We start from the raw sequence: 7,879 nt of genomic DNA, 5'->3' as shown, positions 1-7,879 counted from the left end.
GGGCAGGTCATCCCACCAGCAGGGAACAGTCCAGGGAAAGGTCAGTGAAAGTGATTTTGTGTCTCTTTGGGATGATGGCACCACAAGGCGCCGTTCACTTGCAGAACACAAGCTTCTGGAGACACATAGATCTGAAGCAGTGAGTTTAGGTCTTGCTGCAGCATCTGGATCAGTTGCAGAGGTTTGACTGATGCTGGAAGGCCTGCCAGGAGAGCATTACAATAGTCCAGTCTGGATAGAACAAGAGCTTAGACAAGGAGTTGTGTGGCTCCGATAGGAAGGGACGGATCTTTCTGATGTTGTATAAGGCAAATCAGCAGGATCACACAGCAAGGATGGTTTGGCTGAAACCATAAGCAGTTGTCTTGGCAAGGTTGAGTTGAAGGTGAAGGTCATTCATCCAGCAAGAATTTTCCATCAGGTAGGCTGAGATGCGAGCAGCAACCGTCAGATCCTCTGGCTGTAATGAAAGGTAGAGATATGTGTCATTAAGTGATGTTCGGGAAAAGTCATGTTTCTAAATGACAGAGCCTAGTTACACTACAAAAAAATAAATAAATAAATAGATGGGTCATGGGTGGAATCTAACACAATCGTGGTCTTACTGTAGCAAAACCAAACCTTGTGCAGCTACAGTGGCCTCACAAGGATCAAACGAATATTCACATGGGAAAATACAGTATAAAACAAATTTTCTGCACTTTTAGTGCAATTATATGGAATCAGAAGACTCGGCCATTACGATATTTTAAATTACTTCTTCCCATACCTTGTTTGCCATGATCATTCTGCTTTCCACTTGACCTGAAATCACAAAAAAATATATTTTTTAACAACTCAGTATTACATTTACACATGTCAGAATATGTTCCACTGGGACAATGCAAAACCTCAACTGACTATGATCTGGAAGCTGAGCAGGAAAGGCTAACTGTGAAGTTTTGAGCTGAGACACCTAACGTTAGGGGTGTAACTGTCTGTTCATCTGGATCAATGCAATTTTCATAACCAATACTCAAAAGTATCCTATGAAAAAGGCTTCTATGATGACCCCAGTCCATCCAAAATGTAGATAAGTTAATTTCTTCATCAGAACACAAACATTCTATCAACTTTTATTTTATAAGCCTCTTATATACATATGTATGCATTCTATAACGTTAGCTACGTGTTGGCAAGCAGATGCAGCCAGAATATGCAATTTATCATGTTGTGTTCATATTCTAGTCACATCTAGTATCATCAAGTACAGTATTTACTGAATTCGTTTTCTTAACAGTCTTGATAGCCACGTTAACCCTTACGAAAATTAACTATGGTTTAACCACAAAGAAAAAACAAAAAAACAAACAAACATGGAAGGCCTATTTGTAGTATAACTGTGGTTATTAAAAATGGTAATAAAAATCCGCCAAAAACGTGGTTACTATAATTTTACTATAATTAAAACCAAGGATATTTTTTAAGAGAAGAGTTTTCAGCTTCCAGACGGTGTTTCAAAATGTCCCGCCATTAGAGATTGATTTACTGACAGATAGGCTACTATCGCGTATTAACGAAGATTTTATACACAATTAAACGGACTTTGATATGTATAACAAGTCTACGAAAGCTCGTTTTAGGTCTTTTGAGGTGTGGGTTCAACTGATCGTTCTTAAAACAGATGGAAAATGTAAAGACGCATGCTACATTTTCAGTGTTTTGGCCTCCAGCTCAAGTATAGGTCTCTGCGGAACAACAAGAAGGCGTTTTCCAATTATTGGGCGTTTTCAAACCGGTCTAGGCATTTTCCAACCATCCAATCAAAACCGTACGGAAGCCCTATCAGAAGCGGAAATGCGTTATTATTTCTCGTACGGAAGCCCTTTCAGAAACGGATATGCGTTATTATTTCTCGTTTTTTCCATGTTTTTTTTTCTTGATTTTTACTATTATGTCGATATCGCGACAACATGTATGTCAAAATAAAATATGTGTATAAAATACAGGCTACAGTACCTATTTTCTTAAAAATAAAATTTTAAAAAAGTGTTACATTAAACTACGGAGAGATCTTTAATATGGAATTCTTTCATAAACCAAATTTCCCGTTCTTATGTTATAAGATACAGATCTTGTATAATAGCCTGTGAGTGTGTATTATATTTTATAATCTCTCTTACCTGCATGCAATTTTTCTCTAAATGTAAACCTTAAAAGCTAAAAGTATTAAAAATTACTTTATTACTCAACTATAATTACATTAGTTTTATTTTCGTTTTGTGTGTGTGTTAACAACACAACATAAATCAAGTTGTAACGGTGAATAACAAGGAAAATTAATAGCAATTTCCAATAAAGTTACCAAATCCTACAGTAAAGCAATGGTGAAAATGATTGTATTGGTCTTTCTCACCTGTATTTTTCAAAATATGATATTTATATGTAATGGCTGATATTTAAGTGATATTTGTAGCTTAGATTAAATGATATATAATGTAAAACGTATTGACCTTTAAATTAAGGTAAAATGTGTTAACTTAGAATAATGACTCTGAAAACTTAAAACATTAGCATTACTTTATTGACCGTATAGATACTGTAACCAATATGATGAAAAACTATATTGATAAATGCAGCATTCTCTACTTAATGTAATAGTAAAAAAGAGAGAATCCAATAAAATAAAATAAGCAAGCAATCAATGTGGCAAGTTCAAACATGAGGAACACATTGCATGAAACATTAGATGCTTCCTCCAGCCTCATAGAAACAGTCGTCTCCGCAGTATCCTTGGAAGTCATCAGAGCCAAAGAACCCCAGCATCACACCTCTTTGCCCTCTTCCTCTGTAGCCTTCACCACAGTCTTTGTATGTAGTCTCATAATGGAGACATCTGGATAGACTGTATGGAACCCTGTACAGGTTTCTGAAATTTTCCAGTTCACGACATCTGAAAAAAAAAAAAAAGTTGTCAGCTGACATCATCATTGTCTTAATATTCAACATACATAACTGAGAAAAAACAGAGAGAGAGCTGTGATTAACTAAACAGTGACACTAATAAAACTTACTGTCCAACCACCGAAAGTGAGCCTCTCGGCGGAAACTATCCATGCTCACAATGCTGTTGAAGCACCTGCAGGTGAGGGCAAGGGAGCCAATTGCAACGTCACCATCTTGAAGTAACAACAAATACATGCCTCCTGTATGTTCAGGGGTTGGTCAACGGTTGCCACTATGAAGGGACAAATGAAGAACATCAGTAAATGACAGTCAACATTTACTATAAATAATAGAGCACCTCAAACAAAATAAATCATAGCAGTTTTGTGTGGCTTGTCAATCCGCCTTCTCTTTCTTTGCTGGATTTCCATGACCGATTTTGATAAATGTATGACATAAAAACACATTAATACAGTATATCAAGTTTCATTGCATGAAGATATGAAAACTAAAAGTCACACTAACTGTAAAGGCATTTTGCAATCCTTGTCATTATTTTTTAGAAAAGGACTAATAACAATAAAAAAGAAAGAAAGAAAGAAAGAAAGAAAGAAACAAACACCTTGGTGGGAATTTCTCCAGCAAAAGGACAGACCACCATCTTCTTATACTTGGTATGTCTGACTATAGTTGGAAAAAGCACAAGTTTATCATAACAATTCTTAAACTTACAGAATGTTTTTTAATGAGCTTGGAAAACACACCTGTGAAAAGTCAAATGTTCCCCCCAAGATGACATAGAGAGCATACAGCAACATGAATTATGTATTAATAACTGCACATGGGTTTAATTCTGACATGGCACCTGCAGAACCAATAGTAGCCATTGATCCTACCATTAGAATGAAGACTCCACAGCAGCAAGGTAGCGCTGTGGTTGAGGCTCTTGTCCTCTCCGCTGAATTGTGATGTGCTGAATAGACAACAAATTCATCCATTTTAATTTAAAAAAAGTTTCCTCCTCTGTACATAATCATTTTACATTTTAACATTCATCCATTATTTTAGTCTATAGGATTGACTACACATGTGAGGTATTAATGCCTGCACTGATATAATGAAGAGCGTTGAACATTGATTAGTGAGCTGATCTCACTGCTAAAAAAGGTCAAATCATGTTTCTATTTAAATCTAGTGGTCTGCAGAGGTTTTTGTTAGGGTTATGTTTAGGGGTACATAATGGGTTATGAGATATAATATAAATAACAGAAAAATTATAAATATTACATTAAAATTTGTATTAAAAATAAACTTAACAAGCAATGCTTTTTCAGCTTTTCTGTGGAGCTTTTCTTGTTTTCTTACAGCGCACCTCACACTCAAACACCATTTCATATATAAAGGGAGTGTGTTCTGGACTTAATGAAAACGTTATTTATCCAAAATTATTATAGTTTTTAATAATTTTTTAATTAGATACAATTTTCAGTTAGATTAATGTGCACAACACTTTCCTTAAAATGTATTTATAGTTATTTTTTGTACATATTAGCACCTATATACCCCCCGGTTTCACAAACAATTTTAAAGCCTAGTCCTAGACTAAAATGTAAGTCTGAGCTGTTCCAACTGAAATAAACTTGCACTGACTGATCTTAAAATATATCAGTGCCTTTGTTTTGTCTCTTTTTTTTCTAAGCATGTTTATGAAAATTATTTAAATGTCCTAATTGAACTATGGACTAATCCTGGTTTAGGCTAAACCCTGTCTGTGAAACCGGGCCATAATGTCCTGGGGACATAAATGGCACCTATTCGGTGGAATAGTCCATTAACATTTGTTTACAACTATTGTTTTCTAGTCTGACAAGCTAACTATTTTTTTTATATTAGAATACTCCGACAGGAAAAAAATAAGCAAACTACCACTATCAACACTAAAGTAACAAACTTATGCACCAAAAAGTTAGCGAATGTTTGCTAATGGTTAGCGATAGATTGTAAGTGGCAGACCTCTTGGAGCTTTTTCTGTCTAATCATGTTGCAAGCAAATTTACACAAACTAATTAAAACGTTAACTTAGACAAAATGAGAATTTACAAAAATCCACTTACATCCATATGCAGGACAGGTGATCTCTCTCCTCATTTCACCGCTTTCTGGGCGATTCCACAGTATCTGTCCACAAGGGGTGTAATGAACAATATAGATTGAATAATACCCAGTTGTTGTCATTTTTTTATTTTTAGTTCACTATTTTGTTAAAGATAGATGTAAGAAATAATAAAGTTACTTTTATCCCACTAGGCCTTGGCATTATCGTGTAATGAGACTTTATTTTATTTCCGTCCCCAGAAATTGCGGATGTCACGGTGGGACATTCAGTGCATCTGGATTTTTCCTAAGTCATTTCTTTCATTTCCTTTAATAAAATCCTGAATTTTGGCGCAAAACATTTATTTTGGTGTGTCTTCTACAAAATACTACTACTAACACTGAAAGTAGAATTCCCTTAATCCACCACGATGCAATGGAAATATTTACTAACGTTCGTTACACTTTCTGTCCAAGCAGTTACGCACGTTAAACTATGATTCTAAAGGAAGCGGAGATATAATTTTTCCATGTAATTCTATCAGTAGCATAACAATAAAACCATCTTGTGTGGGTTAAATTCTCATATGCGTTGCTACATGATAAATTGTTAATAAATCGGGATAAAACAGGGGCCGAGATTTTCTGTCCAAAAACCATAACGCTCGAACATTTTATTCTGACGCTGAATTTCCATCTCCTAATGTCTCAACGGTTCTCATCAAAGAAATAAGATTGTCTAGGTCACGGTCGCTCTGCGTGTGAGAAAGTGTTAACAGGATTTCACGGATTTCGACGAATGTGGGTAAGTTTGTGGATTCTGTCCAAAAGGTTACGAACGTTAAAATGATACGAACGTGGTAAACTTTGGTTAAGTAAACATTAAATAGGATCATTGTGGTGAGAAAGGATAAAAGAGTGTGCAAGTCGGATGATTGCGAGTGGTTTCGGACCGAAAGCGTCGTTCATCGTGAAAGAGCATGCATGAATGGTGGTTTTATACATTTTGACAGATTCTGCACATTTTGTTCGTAACTTAGACGGAAATTTTCAGTCTGTCCAACTTCCAACGTTGTTTTCTGCGTATTTTTGACTCAATAAGCTGTTCATGAAAGTCAACATCGTCAATGACATTTTTCTGTTTTTTTTTGTTTTTGTTTTTTTTTATGATTTTTTTTTTCTGTCCAATGTTCGTAAGAATATAGCTTAGGCTGACGAAGTTAACACGTTAATAGTGCGTTAACACAATCTGTATGATCTTTAAATTTGATAGTATGATGACAGGTTATTTTAATGTGTTATGAACTTGTTCTATTCTTGTTCTATTCTATGCCAGTTTTCATGAAATGGTATTATTTTGTGTTACAAAGGCAATCTTGCAGGATTGTTTAATTTTTTTCCGTCCACGTTACACACGTTATAACTTAGCACACTTGTAGGAGTTCCTTTGTCTTCTACATTTGGCAAATAAATTAGAAAAATATACCTGTGGTATTTGTTAGTAATTTTGCTGGCTTTCAGTTTATGAACATACCAGACTCAAAAATGCACCTTTAAGTTTATAGAACAGATAATATTAGATGGCCACCCTGCCTGCATGGAAGTCCTATTACCAGTTTTGTGAACCATACACAACGTATGACTCATAACTATACCAAATTAGGAACAAAGTAAAACATGAACTGGGATTCAACCAGATTTTATTAAACTGAATTAGATTAAGTACACTTTCTGCTTGAACTTACATTGTTTTTCCGTCCATGTTACATACGTTAAATTTGACATCAACTCAACTTTGATCAAAGTTTACTAGTTTACCATTGCCAGATTTATCCTGCCTTTCACACAGCTGTACCCCAGGTTTTCTCAGGATGTTAACCTGAGGACAATGGCTTTCTCCATGAAGATTGATTTTTGCAGGCTGTTGTCCTTGCAGTTAGCCCTAAACTGTGGAATCGCCCTTCTCGCTTTATCACTCATATCTGATGGGAAAAGCATATTCAAGTATTAGGAATCGCCCACTCAAGTTTTAGCAAACCAGGCACAGAGGTTGTAAAACGCCTACCCAGTTGGAAAACGCCCCAAAATTGAGGAACGCCCTTTGTTGCTCTGCAGAGACCTCATTCTCCTCCAGCTCTCGCCAGTTATGACTGAACATCATTTAAGAATGCCAACGTTAGCTTGAAAACTGTAAACGTAACACAAATGTAATATAAAATATCGTTCACATGTAACTTAGTATAATGAGACTCTTACCTCAGCCGGTGATCGGTTGGCATGATGTCCGCTGTGACGAACCAGGCTCACTGAAAAGGGCGTTATCTCCGAAGAATCCAACAGACTGACTGACAACAGCTCCTGCTCACGGCTGCTCTTGACGAATACGATTGCTTTGAACCACTGTTGATCTCACAATCCACTTCACGAGAGTAACGTTAGACTGAATTCAAATCTCCCGCTTGCCCAAACTCGACTGATCAGCTAACGTTAACCGTTGTGGGCGGGAGTAAACAGCGGAAATGAATTTGAATCTGCGTCATCGCGCGCGCACTCACTCACTCACACACACACACACACAAAGCCCTGAATGTGAAGCAACGGAGATTTGGAAAAATATTCATAAAATATACATGAAATTATGGGAGAATAAGACAATGAAATAATGATCAAAATGAGTATAAAATAAAATGTGAAATAAAAAATAATTCAATACAGGCCTACTGTAGCCTATGTAGGGTACTGTATGTACAAATACTATTATTTAACCTTAAAAAAACTCACTTTAACCCCCACATGCTTAATAATCTGTAAGGAAAACATATTGAATAGATGCTGATTTCCGCAGTTATACCTTCTTTTC

The 7,879-nt window shown here is 35.9% G+C and overlaps 2 long non-coding RNA genes across 2 annotated transcripts; both read right to left on the bottom strand.

The window, feature by feature from the left end:
• Positions 1-364: 364 nt before the first annotated feature.
• LOC311092917 lies at positions 365-7,533 on the bottom strand. The gene is made up of 3 exons (XR_014608331.1): positions 7,276-7,533; positions 770-804; positions 365-460 (listed from the first exon to the last, which is right to left on the bottom strand). It is a non-coding gene; the product is annotated as an uncharacterized lncRNA (long non-coding RNA).
• Positions 1,781-5,086, bottom strand: LOC311092916. The gene is made up of 4 exons (XR_014608330.1): positions 5,040-5,086; positions 3,822-3,898; positions 3,548-3,609; positions 1,781-3,217 (listed from the first exon to the last, which is right to left on the bottom strand). It is a non-coding gene; the product is annotated as an uncharacterized lncRNA (long non-coding RNA).
• Positions 7,534-7,879: the final 346 nt, after the last annotated feature.

This window comes from Abramis brama (genome assembly GCF_963993115.1).
Source record: "Abramis brama genome assembly, chromosome: 11".
NCBI lineage: Eukaryota > Metazoa > Chordata > Actinopteri > Cypriniformes > Leuciscidae > Abramis > Abramis brama.
The sequence above is the reverse complement of the archived record's forward strand: the minus strand, read 5'-3'. Positions and strand labels throughout refer to the sequence as shown.